Source organism: Gossypium raimondii, chromosome 13, assembly GCF_025698545.1.
Source record: "Gossypium raimondii isolate GPD5lz chromosome 13, ASM2569854v1, whole genome shotgun sequence".
NCBI lineage: Eukaryota > Viridiplantae > Streptophyta > Magnoliopsida > Malvales > Malvaceae > Gossypium > Gossypium raimondii.
In genome coordinates this window covers 40,941,853-40,962,427 of record NC_068577.1, presented here as the reverse complement: position 1 = coordinate 40,962,427, position 20,575 = coordinate 40,941,853, and the positions used below count along the sequence as shown (strand labels likewise).

The 20,575-nt window shown below is 32.7% G+C and overlaps 1 non-coding gene across 1 annotated transcript; it reads left to right on the top strand.

Annotated features, from left to right (window-relative positions):
• Positions 1 to 12,631: 12,631 nt before the first annotated feature.
• On the top strand, positions 12,632 to 12,738 carry LOC128036399 (small nucleolar RNA R71). Its single transcript, XR_008193196.1, has one exon. It is a non-coding gene; the product is annotated as a small nucleolar RNA R71 (small nucleolar RNA).
• Positions 12,739 to 20,575: the final 7,837 nt, after the last annotated feature.

The following is a 20,575-nucleotide window of genomic DNA, read 5'->3' as shown; positions in this document are numbered from 1 at the left end:
AACTCCTCCGTCAACCACAATATCCCACTCCATGCACAAGCGATTTTTCATACTAATTTCAATCAAATGCATGTTTCTTACGTTTTCATTTAATAGCATAATATATATGCCCTCATTATAACGTTCACTTATCAAGCGTTTAATTTCACCATTAATACGGTGACATTTTATCGTACCATCATTCATTAACACTTTAGGAAAATATTCCCAGTACATGTATAACAGTTTTTCATTCAATACTTTTCATGGCATTTTACCCAACAAGATTTCAAGCATTCAATATTTATTTCCAAATTAATACATGTTATACATACAACCAATCATACATTACATTAACAAACCATTCATGTAACATCCCAAAACTCGACCTAGTAGTTTTGGGTTAGTAGAACCGGGTCATTAAATTAGGGGTTGTGTCAGGTATCAAAAATTAGGGTTGTAAATTAGTAAAAAAAATTAAAATTTCATATTCAGGTTTTTATTTTATTAACTAGCTTAAAAAATTTATTTTTGAGGTCTAATTTGAAAAAAAAATATTTTAATTTAGTTAGGACCTTTTTGAAAAAAGGGAGAATTAGGAGTGACATAAAGGGAAAATTGCCCAATTTTTGAAATTAGTCTTCTACATGGAGTATATCCCCGTCTATCCCTTCTTCTCAAAAACAGAAAAGCATTCAAAATTTTTCTAAAACCTAAAATTTAAGATTTCTTTTAAAATCAATTCATTATTTATGATTTATTAGCCTTCCAAACACCAAAACAACCCTCAATTTCAAACGAAAAACGTGTTTTCTTCCCTCAATCCGTCATTTCTCTTATTGAGTTCAAATCCAAAATTAGAGTTTTAGATCATTGTTTTCTTCAAATCAAGGTAATATTCTGACATTTTATGGTTAAATAAAGAATGCTGTTAATTCAAATTGAGTTTTAAACGAGTATATTTGGATTTGATTTTTTAAAGTATGTTTGGATTAAAAATGGTAGATCTCAAATATTGTGTCAACTTGTGTTTTCAAAGTAATTTTTATTCTTTTTAACTTAATTAAAAGGTATTTCACTTCAATTTGATAGTTCATAACTAAATTTTTAAGAATCAAGAGTTTTCCCCTTTTTATGTACCGAAAGCTTTAATTTTCTAAAAAAAATAGGATTATGGATTTAGGAGAAATTAATGGTTTATATATGAAATTAAATGATATTTATGAGGTTTTAAATTTAAACTAAGAAATGAGATTAAGACGTCAAAACTTCAATTTCGACAAAAGTAGCTAGTTTTCGGTAGTGAAAAAGGACAGGTGTGAATTGTGCTTACCTTGCTGTTTGGTTGTGTTCAAGGCTATTTTTGATGTGTTTGGAATTTTTTTGTTATGTGTGTAAAGTTTTGAATCAATCGGGAGCCACTACAAACAAGTCTAAAGGCAAGGAAAAGCTTGTTTGAGCTTTTGACTTGTAAGTGGAAGCATAATTGGTGAGTGTCTGTAGTCGCTACAGATATGCGCGATTCATAGCATTAATTAAGGGCTTAAGAATAACCTAAACCCTTATCCCAAGTTCGGAGTGTAAGCCTTTCTTATATTGTTGATTTGTTGTGAAATTATGTTTAACAGGTAATGTGTGTGAATTCTTGTATGTGGTAAATTGATTTTAATGCACACATATGTGGTCAAATATGTGATGGCTCAATAAGCATAGTTTTGGAACTTAAAGTGCAAATAAATGTGAATCCGATAAGCATGCATTGTGTTCAGATTTGTGATATGAATTGATGATTATGAACAGAGATTATGTCATCAAAACAGTAATTAAATGTGTGTATATGCGGATATTTTGGCATTGTGATATCTTTAAATTGTTGGATATAGTTGGTATACCATAGAATTCGAGTGCTTACCCTTTTGTTTTGTCATTTGGTTATTAAGGCCCCTGGGCAGATTGGAGGGATAAAGGAATGTTGAGCTAAGCTCTATTCATTGGGATATGTTAGTGAGTTAGAGAGTGTTTAGCTTTATGCTACACTTATGGGATATGTTAGACTCTTTGAGTCATTGGTGTGATGGAGATCCATGTATCCAATGTGTGGTGATAGAGCCTACTTTTATATGCTAGACTCTCAAATTGTCAAATTATCAATAAATAATTACATATATATGCTAGATTTATGTAATTTCATGTGAGATTATATGCTAGATTTATAAATTAATGAAGCATGAATATATTAGTTTGCCCTGTAGAAAATATGGTTGTGAATGTGTTTTAGTATGCTCTTGCTGAACTTTTGATGTTGTGTATGCTTTGTGGGTATTCCAACATTCACTAAGCTTATTTAAGCTCACACTCCTCACTAACATCTTGCAGATAAGTAGTTTTTTCGGTGTGAGCGGAGTGACGTAGGAAGTGAATTAAGCAAAGCAATATTTTTGAGTAGGTGGTTTTTTGCGATTCTGTTGAAACTCACTGAATAAAGACAATGTGGGTTAGAGTTTTAGTTTTGATTATTAACATTATTTTATTAATTCTATCTTGGTATTAGATTAATGGAATGTGGATGTTGTTTTGGACTTTGTTTGCAACTCAATTGATGTTTGAGATTAAGATTGATAATGCATATTAGATATTCCTATTTAAATGTATGGATATGGCATGAAAAATGTTTAAAGGATGCTAATAAGTTCAGTTAAACTAGACTATAATTGTGTGTTGAGTAGAACATTGTTTTGTGCATGGATAACATTTTAACTTGTGATTTTTTTGTATTTTGGGGTAAATATATTGATACTCGGGATACAAATACCGATACCTTGAAGTTGGGACATTTTCAAGATTTGACAGAATCTAACTTTGGTATTGATACCCATATACGAGTATCGATACTCGTGATAAAAATATTGATACCTGCTCATTCGGTATCGGTACCTATATGCTTTTTCGAGATTTATTAAAAATAAACCTTAATTACAGTTAAAACTATTTCTATTGCCGTTTAAATGTTTAAATTAGCCATGAACTTTTCTTTAAATGTTAATTTTAATAGTCGTTGCTCTTACTCGAAACCATATATGCATGTGATTAAGTTTAGTGGTTGATGTAGCATCCCATAACTCGGGTCTGGTGATCGGACCAGGAGAAGGGCGTTACAGTGTTACAATTCATATTAGTACCAATTAATCGACCATTAAGTCAACCATGAAACTTTGCAAACATGCCATTTAGTTAAGGCTAGTGACATACCTGATTTAGCCATTTTAAAACATTCACTTAGTCATTTAACTAAGTCCAACCAACAAGCTTAATCCATATTTATATCATTTAAAATATTTTTAAAAAATTTAAGTTAACAAGTTAGGACCATACCTTATTTTTGCATTACTGCAGCACTACTTGCGAAGCACATGATTTCTCCTTAAAACCTTAAATCGAACCTAAAATAAAATAAATATGAATTTATTGAGGTAGGTCATTGTCAAAAAAAAATCCTTAGAACATACCCATAAGAATTTAATAGAATCGACATTTCCATAAAAATTACTGATCTAAAGCGACTAAGTTACCCACACTGATTCAACGGGAAACGTACGCGCGAATGTCCAAAGGCTTCACTGTTGGTTTGGGGCGTTTGATTTGGCACCTACCACAATTAAATACTGAAAAACCTGTAGAATTAAACTAATAAAAACCTTAATCCAATCAATTAATAATTTCCCCAACAATTAAGTCAAAACTACACATTAACCCACATCCAACCACATTTACTCTTCTCGAATTGTCAAATCCGTATTATCGAACGATCAAGATTGAATTTTCCTAAGTCACACAAGATTAGAGGCTGATTAGGAAGATTTTAAGATACCATTATTTTTCTTGAAATAGATGGTAAAAATTAAAGAAAGTAGCATCCCTTTTTCATGCCTCTAGGCGCGACATACCACCACCAAAAATGGCAAATCATAGTTGATTTGAAAGCCAATTGAAATCAGTGTTGAAGGTTGAAAAATTACCCATAAAATAATTAAAAATAACCCCAAAAGATCTAGAAAATTGGGTATTTTCTTGAAAGATTCACCAAGAAAATGAAAGAAAAGTGTCACTTACACTAGCTGGAAGGAAGGGAAGGCAATGGAATTTATTAGGCAGCAATGGAGATCGTTCTTGGGGGTTAAATATTTTAGTTTTAAGGCTGGAAAAAATTATAGAAAAATGGAAGGAATAAAAAGAAGAGAATGGTGCAAGAACCTGGTGAAAAATAAAGGAAAAGGGGATGGTGGATATTGGTGGTTTGGGCCGTGGCATATAAGGGTAAAGAAAATAAAAATTGAAGAAAAAAAGGAAAGGAAAAGGGGGCAACTAGGGTGAAAATAAAATGTCTAAAGGATGAAATAAATAAATAAAATTGACATTTATACCAAGTTTTACTAAGTAGGGTGACAATAAATAGGGAGAAGGAAAAAATTTAGCAAAATTTTAGCTATTTGCAAGGGTAGGGATTCGAACTTGGGACCTTGATCTAATTATCATTCTTCCTTATTTCCTTTTAACCACTAGGCTATTTACGTATATTCTTTCACATTTAGTTGGTAAAACTCGAATCTCAGGTCAATTTTAGAAAAAATAGTTGCACATTTGAACTGATCGAATAGGTCATTAATCTTTGGTAGAAGATACTTATTCTTTATGGTGCGCCCCATGGCGAAGCACTAGGTCTAATAAAACCCCTATCCAACAGTTCTTGCAACTGAACTTTCAACTCCTTAAGTTCTTTAGGTACCATGTGGTAGGGAACAATGGACACTGGTGACATTCCTAGCAACAACTCAATACCAAATGCCACTTCCCGATCTTGATGCAACCCTGGCAGTTCCTCGGGAAAAACATCAAGAAATTCCCTTACTCTACAGATATTATCTATAGAAGGATCAACTGTGCTAGCATCTCGTACGTAAGCTAGAAACTCTACACACCCCTTTTGGACCATCTTCTCTGCTACCATAGCAGAGATCATATTGGATAAAAAAATTCTAACATTCCCCAACCATAACAACCTCATTTCCAGACTCAGACATTAAAGTTTCCCTTTCAGTGCATAATCCAAGTGAACTTGGTATTCAACCGACTAGTCCATTCATAGAATCATATGAAATTTGTTGAAAGGAAATTGAATTAATTCGACAGGAAAAATCTCCCCTTGAATTTCTAAAAGGAATCTCTAATATATTTTATTTACAAGTATAGATGATCCTAAAGGGTTGACTACAGTAACAGTGTTTTCAGTTATCTCTACCCTAATCCCCAGTTTTATAGCCATATCACAAGCAATATAAGAATGGGTAAATCATATATCAATTAATGCAAAATAAGGCACCGAATAGTTAGTGAAGGCACATGTGATGACGTCAGCCGCATCTCTTTCTTCTCGGTGTCTAGTTTCATAAATCAAAGTAGATTGTCTAGCCTCAACTTAATTCGCACCCTGATTCGGAGCTCTTTGTCCCTGATTACCATTCCCATTTTTGTTTTGATTATGACCACTCTGATTTTGAACCCTAACTGGGCTCTTATTCCTAACCGGTGCTTGCATCTAATCATTTTGATGGGGACAGTCCTTAATTCTGAGCCCCATCGAGCTACAAACCAAACAAGCAACCATTCTTCTCCAACACTCGCCCAGATGGCATCTCTCACAAAACTAACATACCTGAATTTGCCCCTCTCTAGGACCCCTTGCTTTCCTATTCCGTGGTGGCCTATAACGCGTAGGTTTGTACAAGTGTACACAATCATTATCAAGTAATAAGTAAGTAAAAGAGTTATCGTCTCCACAAGGGTTTTATATGTTAAACAAATAATTGAAAAATTATGAATTTACAAGTCGGTAAAGAAAACACAATAATTTTGAAGTGACAGATGTCAAAATTAAATTAATTAACTAGATGCAAATGAACATAAATGCAAATGAGATACAATAAAATGCAAGGTGATGGTTTAGCAATAATTTCACAAGTTCAACAAAATAACATGAATAAGATAGAAAAATTACAACACTTCATTCAATTCATTTTCATCATGTTCGAAAAATATTCCATGGCAACTCGACTTCATTAATTGAGAATCTCATATAAGTTCAACTGAATCTTATACTTAGAAAAATATGCATAAATCAATGTTATAATTTAACTAAGGATTCCTTAGAATTTTGTGAAGTAATAGGGACGGATTAGGATTGAAACAATTTAATCACATAAACCTAAAGTTATGCAAGGTAATACCTTCTTTTAGTCTATTACGAACCTCTAATTTATTATAATTAGGATATAAATTGAGCATGCACCTTCCAATTATCGTTTTCATTAGTTATCATCTTATTAGAATTGACTAACTAATTCTAATGCATTCAAAAATATTTTGATGCATAAAATACATAATGATTTTAATTGAAAGCATGAACAACTGAGGCACAAAACAGTATAAACATGAATTAAATGAAGTTTATCCAATCATCATTGTCAATGAAAAAATATCACAACAATTTGCAAACATGTTGAATAACTAAGAAAAAAATTAAAGAATAGGAAAGAAGAAATTCTTGATGATTTTAGTGATTTTCCAAAGACCGATCGTGGTGGCTTCCTCCGGTTCTTATGATTGATCCTTTGAAAAATGCTCCTCAAAGTGGCCGGCCAAGAGTGGTTTTCCTTAAGGGATATGCTAGCTAAGGGAGGTGGAGAAATGGACGGCATATGCGTGGAAGAGAGGGAAGAAAAGATGAGAGGAATGTGAATTGAAAGATGAACGAGGGATGATTGAAATGGGAAATGAGGGGTGGTATCTATAGTAGAGGAATGACTAGGGGTTTGCTAAAAATGCCATGGAGATCCCTTGAAATATTCCCTTGTTTGGATGTCTATGAAATGTGGAGGAAGAGGTTGGCGGTTGCTTGATTCATGTTTGATTTCATGCATGAATCATACAAGGGGTTGGACAGTTTCTTGGGTATTAGTTGAGGGGCTTATTTCTAATTTTTTTCACAAAAGTAAAGACCTCCAAATTAATTACCCTAAAGCTAATTTCGACTGCTCTTGATGCCTTGGCCGAATTGGACTACATTCCCACTACTTGGTCGATTTTGTGACCCAAATAATTATCAAACTTGCTCTTTTAAACAAGACAACTTCAACTGGATCAAATTGACTTCTCTTAACTCAATTTGTTGTTTTTGTTATCCAATTGAGGTGGAGTATAACTCATTTCCATGTATGATTTCAATAAGCTCCCACACTTATTAATTCAATGGTCCGATTGCAGTAATTAAAGCACATAAATTGCTATGTAACATAAGATAGTTAAACTATGTAAAATTTAATACATAAATTCATAAAATTGCATAGTTTACTAAAATTATGCCAATTGTCTCAATATGAACAAAAATTACACAATTAAATATCCAAGTACTTAGGATTAATAGAAATTCTAAGTTAAAAAGTTATATAAACAGATACAAAAAAATCTATATAATTTAGAGTTTACACACCCCGAAACTTAATTCATTGCTCATCTCGAGTAATGTTTTATGCAAAGCAAAAATTAGGGCAAGCTTGCAAAAAATTAACAAAGAATCAACTTTTCACATAATCATGTAGCAACAAATTTATGCTCACAATCTCTTCTTGCTAATAAATCGCTCACATGCAGATATTATTTCAAAATATTATGTTAAGTAAAAGAAAATTCTAGCATTCCAAAGTCATATATAAAATTCACCATTCAACAAATTTTCCTTATCTAATTAAACAAAACAAACCTAAGGTTTAATTATTGGTCTTCTTATGTTGCACTTAGTAATTTCTTTCCACCAATATAGTCGACATAATTATCAAAATCAATAAGTCTTTTATAAGTTTGTAATGGGGCTAGGCTTAAGGTTGAGAAGTGATTTTTAGGCTAATTCATCTTAATCCTAACTCTGTCTTTGATCTTTTTGGGATACAATCTTTCTACTAATGGGTTTTAATACCCCCAAACTTAATTTGACACTTATGCTTGACAATTTATCTCAACACTTGAGTAGAGATTTTTCTCATTTCTCATTTTTTTAACCGAAGCATGTACATCTTTCTGAATTTCCCCTCGAATTTTACTCACCAAAACAAGTATAGTTCAGAGTGGTGCAAGATAGGGTAAAAATTTAAAAGATGATAATATGATAGCTTATTATGTAGGTAAATAATAATAAAACAGGTTATATGGCTCAAACTAAGGTTTCAAGAGTTAAATTCATATGGTAGGCTTGACAGGCTCAAACGATCCAAAGAAAATGTGCCTAAATCATATTTAGATTCTTATGCCTCCTAGGATTTTGCCTCAAGAAAGTTATTAAGACAATTCTAAAGACTTAAACCTTCATGCATATATATTTCTAGGGAGAATAAGTTTTCTTGGAAAAAAACTATATAAAACTAATGAAAATACAATCATATCATAACTAAGATAACATATAACAAGAACTTACATAAAATCAGAAATTATACTTGCATATGGGCTAACTTATTAAAAAATTTTGTTTTTAAGCAGCACTTTGTTTCAGCATACTTATGTGTAAAGATTGAAAAATTTTAAAAATCATACAAGATTGGCCTTTAATCCCCCTTTTAAAAAGAAGCAACATCCTCATTGCAAAATAAAAAAGTAGTGAATGAAAACTATACACCAGGTAGGATTCAAAATAAAAATAAGGTGAGTCATAAAGACTGCTTAAGTACCAATTCTTTCTTGAAAAATCCAATCCTTAGACATGTACATTCACATTGCCACACTACTATGCTTTTTACTAGAGAATAAAAATTAATGGAAGAGCATTGACTTAGTTTATTTATAAATTGAAAATTATTCAACTTTATTATGCATAAAACAAAATATTCTTAAAATAAAATAAATAAAAGTCTTAAAAGTAATACTAAAGAAAAAGAAATTCCCTCTATTTTTTAATCTGAATCATCCCCCTTGTACTGCTCCTTTTTTTTCTCGTTCTCGTTTGTATTCACATCCTTGTTTTTCCATGACTCAAAGATATGATCTGGGAACTCAGGAATGAAACTGTTAGAGATATTTTTAAAAGTATTCCTTATGGAATCATCTCTAATTTTTGCATAGTTCTAATAAGCTTGTTGTTGGTTATGTATAAATTTCCACATATCAATCATAGTTGAGAATTCATACTTATTCATAGTGTTTGAAGAAGTGGGCATTGGAATGGTCAATTCAGGATTAACACTTGGCTCAACTAGTTCAGTAATATTCGGTTCTACTGGTTCAGAATTATTTGGTTCATCTTCAGATTCTGCTTTTCCCAGTTCCTCTTCTGGTTCAACATAAGGCTCGAATTTGGTTAATGATTCTTTTTAATTTTGGTTTTTCTGGCTCGGTCAAGACCTGGTTCAACTGTTCAACATTTTCTACTAGCCTTTCAAAATCATGTCTTGTTATGCAACCTTGAAAATATCAGCCATTCATGTTTGCTTTTGATTTAAATTGGGCTCTCAATTTAAGTTGGGCTCTCAAACTAAGTGAAGTAATCAACGATGGAAAGTAGGTAAGAAGCTATATCAAACAAAGTAGAACCATACCTTAGCTACTGGTTTTAAGTACTGCCTTTCGCAAGAATGACTATAGTTTTCTTATAATCCATTAGGATCTCATATTTGTAACGAAATTAAGTACTTGTTGAAGAAAATCCCAATTGATATTTTTCATCATGATAGAGTATTCATATTCTTTAACATTAGGTAGGTTAAACAAATCATTAATAAATTTAAGAGTAGGGGGTACTTTCTTTTTGCAAACAAGAACTTCAAGATCGTCTGACATAGTCAAATTGGCATAGAATTCTCATACTAATTCCTCTTCGGGCAGTGATCGTGAATCACAAAACTAATTCCAATTTAAGGCCTCAATTGTTTTCTGAATTGAAAAAGGCACAATCATTTGGCATTGCTCTCCAAATTGAAACCTTTTTCCAGCATCATGGTCTGATTTTTGAAGATGGAATCAAATCATTCCCTTGCTTCTTCATCTTGAATCATAAGGCATGGTGACTTTTCATAAAAAATAAGAAGAATTTTGGATTTCTAAGGTGAAGGTTATAGTGGCAAGAAGTTTGCGACGGTGAAGGTATTGCGACGACAAAAAGGGAAACTTTAGGGTGCGGTGCTGCAGCGACAGTGATAGAGATAATTACTACAGCGAATGAATGTTACGGCAGAGGAAATGTTGTGGCAAAAGGAAGGGGCGGCAACTAGGAAATTTTGGTGTCGATGGCAAGGAGAAAGAAAGCTGGTGGCTAGGGTTAAGGCTAATTGCTTGAGTGGTGTGAAAAAAATGATGGAAGAGAGGGGCTTTATATAGTAGTAAAAGGGATGCTTGGGCGGCAACGCATGGAGGGAAGGAGATGTGGTAGCAAATTAGGGTTTTTAGAGGTCTTATGGATGGCAAAAGTGGGTCTTTTTCCTGCTCATCTGGGCCTAGAACCCATATTGCAATTATTTCTTAAACTGAACCAAAAATACACTAATTAGTGCTTGGGCCAACTTGACTCTCTTATTGAACATAAAATAGAAATAATATTAAAATTGAAAACAAGAATTAAAATTTCATTTAGGCTACTTAAAAAAATTTGGAAACTTACATTAAATTAAGTTCCCAGGAAAGGTTGGAGGGTCACAAATAGTTCCACTTAAGTCACAATCTCCCTAGATAAAATTAATTTAATTTACTAATTCAAGAAAAATTTTCTAATTGTGCCATTTATTAAAAAACTTAATGGTCCATTAAGTCGAGCGCGGTCTCGGCTCGCTCAACATCATTATTCCAAAAGTGTTTGAGACGGTAACCATTAACTTTAAATGTACCTCCCTTTTATCTTGTAATTCTACCACTCTATATGGATAGACTTTGTGAATGGTGTATAGTCCTTTCCATCAAAATTTGAGCTTTCTAGGAAATAATCTTAGCCTTGAATCGAACAACAAAAATTCTTTACCTTCTCTGAATTCTCGAGGTTCTAAACCTTTGTTATATCGTCTCCTAATCTTTTCTTTGTACATCCTGGCATTATTGTACGAAAACAACCTTAACTCCTTCAACTCACCAAGTTGTAGCATTCTTTTCTCATTGGCTTTAGGTCCAAATTTAATTGTTTCAAAGTCCAGAAAACTTTATTTTCCAACTCAAACAGCAAATGACATGCCTTTCTAAAGACTAACCGATAAGGAGTAATTCTTAATGGTGTCTTAAAAGCTATTCGATAAGCCCATAGAGCATTATCAAGCCTCCGAGACCAATCTTTTTAGTTAGGTCGAACCACCTTCTCAAGGATTCCTTTGATCTCACGGTTTACCCGTTCAACTTGCTCATTTGACTGTGGATGATAGGGAATGGAAATTTTGTGTTTCACATCATACTTGTCAAGCAACCACTTAATTCATTTGTTTACAAAGTGAGATCCTTCATTGCTAATTATAGCTCTCGGAGTCCCAAACCGTGTAAAAACATACTTATGCAGGAATCACATGACTACCTTAGCATTATTTTTTGTGTATGCCTTAGCTTTCTCCCACTTGGATACATAGTCAACAGCCACTAAGATGTACATGTTACCATAATAAGGAAACAAGCCTAGAAAATAAATGCCTCGATCGTCAAATAATTCTACCTTTAGTATGTTTGTCAAGGGCATCTTGTTTCTTCTTGAGATGTTCCCAATCCTTTAGCATCGATCACAATTCTTCACATATGCGTGTGCATCCTTAAACACTATTGGCTAGAATAATCCAACTTGTAAGATCTTAGCTGCAGTACAGGAACCACCGAAGTGTCCCCCCACTTGAAGATGAATGACAATAGTATAAGATCTCGTCAATCTCACTTCCAACTATGCACTTCCTGATTATATTATCTGCATATTTTTTAAACAAAAACGAATCCTCTCAGAAATAATACCGACTATTTTAAAGGAATTTCTTTCTTTGTTGGTATGTCATTTCTAGAAGCATTATTCCACATGCTAAATATTTTGCAAAATTAGAAAACCAAAGAGTTTCATGGATTTGATTTACGTCGAAGATATGCTGATCTGGAAACTTTTCATTAATTGGAACAAGTGATGAGATTACCTCGTTTTGCTCTGCCATAAAGGATTATATAAGTTGGACTGTGGTATTTTTCCACTTCTATTTTGGTGTTGATTCCTTACATAATAAACTGACTCAAGATTTGATGGACAATTCTCGAAAGAATAATCGTCCCCACAGTATACGTAGGAAATAACGTCAAAGTGACTCGGTGGTTAGGCTGCAACATGATTTAAACAGTTAGTTGTAAACTGTTTCAACATAGAAGATATAGAAGATACCTAAGCTTAGAGTGAAGTGAGGGCATCTAGTTCATGCACTCCGGCTACTCATCTTCCTGAAGCTACTTGACTTGTTGGCCACTGGTAGTTGTTACTAGCTATTCTCTCGATAATTTCGTAAGCCTCATTTTAAGACTTCAACAAGAGAGAGCACCATTCACAGAAACATCTACCACCAACCTTGTGTGTGTGTTGAGACCATTATAAAACGTCTCTAGTTGAATGCAATACGAAATCTTGTGGTGAGGAAATTTACATAATAACTCTTTGAATCTTTCCCATACCTTATATGGAGATTCGTCATCCATTTGCTGAAAAGTGGTGATCTCATTTAGCAACCTAACATTTTTGGTAGGTGGGAAATACTCTACCAGAAGGATTTTAACTAATTCTTTCCAAGTAGAAATTGAATTGGGTGGCAACGAATTAAGACATGGGCATGCTCTATCTCGCAACAAGTACGAAACCAACTTCAATCTCAATATGTCTTCAGTTACACTGGCTATCTTGAAGGAATCACTCACCTCCATGAATAGTCGAAGGTGAAGGTGTAGATCTTTTGCGGGCATTCCACTAAATTGGCCCATTGTTTAAAGCATTTGAAACATCACAGGCTTTAGTTAAAATTATGGTGCCTCATTCTCCAGTCTCCTAATTCCCAAATTTAACTCATTAAAAAATGGCACAGCATACTGCCTTATAGCTCGACCCCTATCATTAGAAACAAGGATTGGATTACGAACATTAGCAGTTCTATTCCTTTTAACATTGTTCTGATTTTCAAGGTCCATTTTTGTGGCTTGTCTTTGGGCTAATCTTTCTTGTCTTCTTTGTCTAAATGTCCGCTCGATCTCACGGTCTACTAGGAATGAATTAATGATTTGATCTACACCCATAAACACCTAAAAAGAAATCACAAAAAATAAAAAATAAAAAATAAAAATAAAAAAACCAAATTGCAAGAAATAATTTCACAAATAATGATTAAATTAACAGTACCCGGCAACAGTGCCAAAAACTTGTAATGCATAAGTTTGTGCAAGTGTACACAGTTATTATCAAGTAATAAGTAAGTAAAAGAGTTATCATCTCCACATGGATTGTATCTGTTAATCAAATAATTGAAAAGTTATGAATTTACTAGTTGGTAAAGTAAACACAATAATTTTGAAGTGATAGATGTTAAAATTAAAATAATTAACTAGATGCAAATTAACCTAAATGCAAATGAGATACAATAAAATTCAGGGTGATAGTTTAGAAGCAATTTCACAAGTTCAACAAGAATAACATGAATAAGATAGAACAATTACAACACTGGACTCAATTCATTTTCATTATGTTTAACAATGTCCGGAAAATATTTCATGGCAACTCAATCATTCATTAACTGGGAATCTCATATAAGTTCAACCGAATCTTATACTTAGAAAAATATGCATAAACCAATGTCATAATTTAACTAATGATTCCTTAGAATTTATGTGAAGTAACAGGGATGGATTAGTTTTGAAACAATTTAATCACACAAACCTAAATTTATACAAGGTAATAAGTTCTTTTAGTCTATTACGAACCTCTAATTTATTCTAATTGGGATATTAATTAAGCATGCACCTTGAATTATTGTGTCCATTAGTTATCATCTTATTAGGATTGACTAACTAATTCTAATGCATTCAAACATATTTTAATGCATGAAATACATAATGATTTTAATTGTAATCATGAACAACTGAGGCACAAAACAATATAAACATGAATTAAATGAAGTTTATCCAATCATTGCAATTATTCTAGCTAACCAAAATTAAGTCATCATTGTCAATGAAAAAACATCACAACAATTCGCAAACATGTTGAACAACTAAGAATAAAATTAAAGAATAGGAAAGAAGAAACTCTTGATGATTTTAGTGATTCTCTGAAGACCGATCGTGGTGGCTTCCTTCGATTCTCGTGATTGCTCCTTCACAAAATACTCCTCAAAGTGGTCAGCCAAGAGTGGTTTCCTCAAGGGAAATACTAGCTAAGGGAGGTGGAGAAATGGATGGATTATGCGTGGAAGAGAGAGGAGAAAAAATGAGAGAAAGATGAATTGAGAGATGAATAAATGGTAGTATTTATAGTAGAGGAATGGCTAGGAAGTTTGCTAAAAATAGCATGGTGATCCCTTAAAATGCTCCCTTTCTTGGCCGGCCATGAAATATGGAGGAAGAGGTTGGTGGTGGTTGGATTCATGCTTGATTTCATGCATGAATCATGCAAGGGGTTGGAAAGTTTCTTGGGCATTAGTTGGGGGTTGATTTCTAATTTTTTTCACAAGTGCAAGGACCTCCAAATTAATTACCCTAAATCTAACTTGAGCAGCTCTTAATGCCTTAGCCAAATTGGGCTACCTTCGTCCTACTTGGACGGTTTTTTGACCCAAATAATTATCAGACTTGCTCTTCTAAACAAGAGAACTTCAACTAGATCAAATTGACTTCTCTTAACTCAAATTGTTGTCTTTTCTGTCCAATTGAGGTAGAGTATAACTCATGTCCATATCTGATTTAAATAAGCTCCTACACTTACTAATTTAATGGCCCGATTACAACAATTAAAGCACATAAATTACTATGTAACATAAGATAGTTAAATTATGCAAAATTTAATACATAAATTCATATAATTTCATATTTTACTAAAATTATGTCCATTGTCTCATTATGAACAAAAATCACCTAATTAAATATCCAAATACTCGGGATTAACATAAATTCTAAGTAAAAAAAGTCATATAAACAACTATAAAAATTTATATAATTTAGAGTTTTCAAGGCCTAGCCTTTGTAGCCCGCTTAATACATATCAGATTTGGGCTAGCAGAGCTCATCTCTCTCCTAGGTTGATCTTTCTATTTCCCCTTTTTCTCGCACTCCACACACATAAGCTTCTCAATAATTTTGGTCTTCTTGACCACAGCCTCAAATACACGCTTCTAATGTGGAGCCACATGCACCTTAAGATCATACCTAAAACTCTCTTGAACATGGAAACTTTTTTCCTATTCTGGCGCCACCATACTGGATGCATAGTGGCTCAACCTTAGAAACTCCGACTCATATTCAGAAACTATCATATCACCTTGTTTAAGCTCTTTGAACTCCAAATGTCGAGCCTTAACATATTGCGTACCCACAAACTTACTTTGAAGAGCATCCTAAAGATAAGCCCACTCAATACGCTCTAGTAGCGTAGCCCTAACCACTAATTGCCACTACCTGCATGCCTCGTCCCTCAACAAGGACACGACACCCTTAAGTTTCTACTCATGAATGTAGTCCAAGTCATCCAATATAAGTTCAATGGTCTCCATTCAATACTCAACCACTATAGCGGTGGTTCCAACAATAACTCTGAACAACTCTACCCCACTAGAGCGGAGCCTCTCAAGAATCGTCCCACGACTAATACCACTAGTCGGGGCCTCAGTGACCCTCTATAAGGCCTTTAACTAAGACTGCATTACCAAATCGTCATCATTGTATTCATTATCATAATTCATATTACCCCTATTTCCACCCTTAGTAGTAGGTTCACTAACGGCCTCACTGGGCTCAACATTCTATACGAGCTCTTGAGATGTGAACGACTCAACTGGAGCCATTGGAGGTCACCTCCTACGGCCCCTCCTACCACAAGTTATCATCCCACGAGTATTCATTTTGATGTTTTATGAGATCTATAATTTACAAGTAAGAATATCTTTAGTATTTTGTTTAATCTTTTAGCGCACTCTTAATTAAAGTTATTTTATTTAAAATTTTATGCAATAGTTTCTAGTGTTTCTCTAAAATTTTGATATTGTTTCTATGGGCACAACATTAGACCTTCGGACTTCGTCATTTCTTGAAAAAAAAATATTTTTCAAAACATTGTGGTTGTTTTTTCCAAAAATTTTCCCTTTTTATGTATGTCATCCAGGATTCTTTGCCTTAACTCTGATGCCACTAAATCTAAACTCTCAAACCTGTCCTAGACGTTATGGTCGAATCATGGAGATCACATTAGTCACCTATGAGACACAGCTAACCTATCGTACGTTGCAAGTCTTAAGTACCCTCTCTTTTAGGAAAAACCGCAGTGTATCTTTGTTATTTTTGGAAAACGTTTATTTATTAAATCTACCATTCTTAGGTCATGTTATTAGCACAAGTGGTTTGAAAATAACAATCAACTCAACATTCCTTGACGAGAAATTTTGTTATCTTTTATGGTAGCGAAAAATTCGATATTAATTAATTAATTGTTTAAGCCAGATATCATGCTTTGTCCAATTTCAAATAATCCTATAAAAACCAAATCTATATTTCAAGTATGCATGCACGAAAATCCCAAGCAGGAAAAAAAACCCAATGATAGTTCAAATAGCTTTACAGTCTAAAAACTGAATAAATTTAACTAAAAACCAAGCAAAATTAAAAAAATGTCCGAAGCTCGTCGTATGTCCGTATGTCATGTCCAATCCTATTCACGTTTGTTACTTGAGAAGGTTGAAACTATGGGGTGAGGTAGTGTGAGTCAAATCAATTAGACCATTCAATCATACATGCTAATATCATTCACCAGTATTATATTTGCAACACGTGCATATCATAAGTAAAATCAGTCATAAATATCATGGACACATCATAATGCATAATGAAATCCTACCCTTACCATTTGCTACACACCATGAGTTCCCCAAAACTCGTCTACCAAACTCCAAACAATGCGAGCAAAGCTCAATGTGGTTAAACCCCCATATAACGTTATGTAGAAATACTGCTATTTAACATAAAATGTGATATAATCGTCATTTTCCTCATTACTCATTGTACAGTGCACTGACAACATATATGCGGACTTAATATGCCATTGTTACTCCACAGAACTCCTCCGCCAACCACAATATCCCACCCCATGCACATGCTATATGTCATACTAATTTTAATCAAATGCACGTTTCATATGTTTTCATTCAGTAGCATAATATATATGTCCTCATTATAACGTTCACTTATCAAGCGTTCAACTTCACCATCAACACGGTGACATTTTATCATACTATCATTCGTTAACACTTTAGGAAAATAATCACAGTGCATGTACAATAGTGTTTCATTCAATACTTTTCATGGCATTTTACCCAACAAGATTTTAGGCATTCAATATTTATTTCCAAATTAATACATGTTATAAATACAACCAATCATACATTACATTAACAAACCATTCATATTAGTTCCAATCAATCAACCATGCAACTTTGCAAACATGCCATTTAGTTAAGGCTAGTAACGTACCTGATTTAGCCACTTTAAAACATTCACTTAGTCATTTAACTAAACTTGACCAGAAATCCATATTTATATCATTTAAAATATTATTAAAACATTCAAGTTAATGAGTTAGGACCCACACCTTATTTTCGCACTACTGCATCACTACATGCGAAGCACACGATTTCTCCTTAAAACCTTAAATCGAACCTAAAATAAAATAAATATGAATTTATTGAGGTAGGTCGCTGTCAAAAAAACTTAGAACATACCCATAAGAATTTAATAGAATCGACATTTCCATAAAAATTCCTGATCCAAAGCGACTAAGTTACCCAGACTGGTTCAACGGGAAATGTACGCGCAAACGTCCAAAGGCTTCATTGTTGGTTCGAGGCATTTGATTCGACACCTAACACAATTAAATACTAAAAAAACCCATAGATATTCAATTACTAAAAACCTTAATCTAATCAATTAATAATTTCCCCAACAATTAAGTTGAAACTACGCATTAACACACATCCAACCACACTTACTCTTCCCGAATTGTCAGATCCGAGTTGTCGAATGATCAAGATTGAATTTTTATAAGTCACACAATATTAGAGGCTGATTAGGAAGATTTTATGAGACCATGATTTTTCTTGAAATAGATGGTAAAAATTAAAGAAAATGGCATCCCTTTTCGTGCCTTTAGGCGCGGCACACCACCACCAAAAATGGCAAATCGGAGTTGATTTGAAAGCCAATTGAAATCAGTTTTGAAGGATAAAAATTTACCTATAAAATCATTAAAAATAACCCCAAAAGATCTAGAAAATTAGGTATTTTCTTAGTAGATTCGCCAAGAAAACGAAAGAAAAGTGTCACTTACACTAGCTACAAGGAAAGGGCAACAATGGAGCTTCATGGGCAACAATGGAGATCGTTCTTGGGGGTTAAAGATTTCAGGTTTAAGGCTAAAAAAATAGGGAAAATGGTAGCAAGGAGAAGAGGAGAATGGTGCAAGAACTTGATGCAAAAGTAAGAAAAAAGGGATGGTGGATCTTGGTGGTTTGGGCGGTGGCACACAAGGGAAAAGAAAAGAAAATTTGAAGAGAAAAAAGGAGAGGAAGAAGAAGGGGCGACTAGGGTGAAAAGAAAATGGCTAAAGGCTGAAAAAATTGATATTTATACCTAGTTTACTAGGTAGAGGTAGCACAAAAATAGGGAGAAGGAAAAATTTTAACTATTTGCAGGGGAAGGGATTCAAACTTAAGACATTGATCTAATTTCCATGCTTCTTTATTTCCTTTTAACCATTGGGCTATTTACTCATCTTTGAAATAATTCCTCAAAACTTTTAAGTTAAATTTTTGGATGTTATAGTTTCTTTTTGAACATCTAGAGCTCTAAGTCAAATCTGCGACTTTGACAAACTTATGATCTTGTTCCACACTTATCCCTATCATTTGGTATCTTCAATTTCTTCAATTTATCCCTTAAAATCAAGACTAACCTAATTTTCAATTTTAAACTTCAATTTGAAATCTTATTTCACTATTACTCGTTAGAAACCTCCTATTTCTTATTTCTCTGTCAATTTTATATCTTATTCAGTTTAGTTTCTAATGTACAAAACTATCAAGTAAGCTTTGCAATTTAGTCATTTTTCACATCTAAGCTTAGAATCTATAAATTTAATACCTAAAACTTCAAAAAATCATCAATGGAAACTTTCTAAAACTTTAATAGTTTTACAAATTGGTAAATGTGCTAGCTAAATCAAGCTCCCATGACCTCACATCTATAAAAATTACAAGAAAATAACTAAATTGCACATACCAAATTAGGGTCGAAAGTTCAAGCTTCCTTTAGGTTCCTTTTTTTCTTTTGCTTCGGTTAAAAGATGATGAAGATGAGAAATATTCCTTTTCCTTACACTATATGTAATATATATAATTACTTAATTAATTATAATTTAATTAGTACAAATTCATTGCACTTTTTAGGTAAAAGTATTAGGAAAGATTCACTTACACCAAAATAGTTTTACACCATTTTGTATATTTTTGTATGATTAAAATTTTAACAATCCAACCATCATATTTCATATTCCATTTATGTAGATTATACATGTCAAATTTTACGTAAATTAAAATTTTCTAACTATTTATTTTATATAAAAAACTTTGAATCGTTCAATAAATATTAATATAAACACTTTTTAGATTATATGATAGAGATATCAAATCAATTTAAATTTTTACATGCATGATAAGTACAATTATATCGATAAATTCAACAATTGGATCGTTAAAATATTAATCGTATAAAATGTATGAAAGTTAATTTTACACGGTGTAAGTGGATCCTCCCGATATATATATATATATATATATATATATATATATATATATATATATATACACTTACTTTTCATGTGATTATTAGTAGATAAAATCTATATCTATATGAGAATAAATTATATTAGAATGATCCTAAAAGTATAGTTTTTAGGCACCAATATAATAGTGACATGTCATAAAATTTTAAAGATAACAAAGTATTATTATACACTTAAAATAATCAATTTTTAAATTATAAACAAACATCTTTTCTTCTTTTGCAAATTTTAATCATTCTATTTTTTCCATAAGTTAATATTTTTTTTATTTTTGTGCAAGCAATTTTTTTAAAAAATTAGTAATTTTTGTGCACTTTTTTCCATGTTATTAACACATACTTTTGGTGATTATTTTACCCTGAACCCAAAATCCCAAACCTTGAACTTGAACCCCAAACATTAATATTTAAGGTTTTGAGATTTAAGGTTTAGGGCTCTTGGTTTAAGGTTTAGGTTTAGGGTTTAAGATTTAGGGTTTAATAT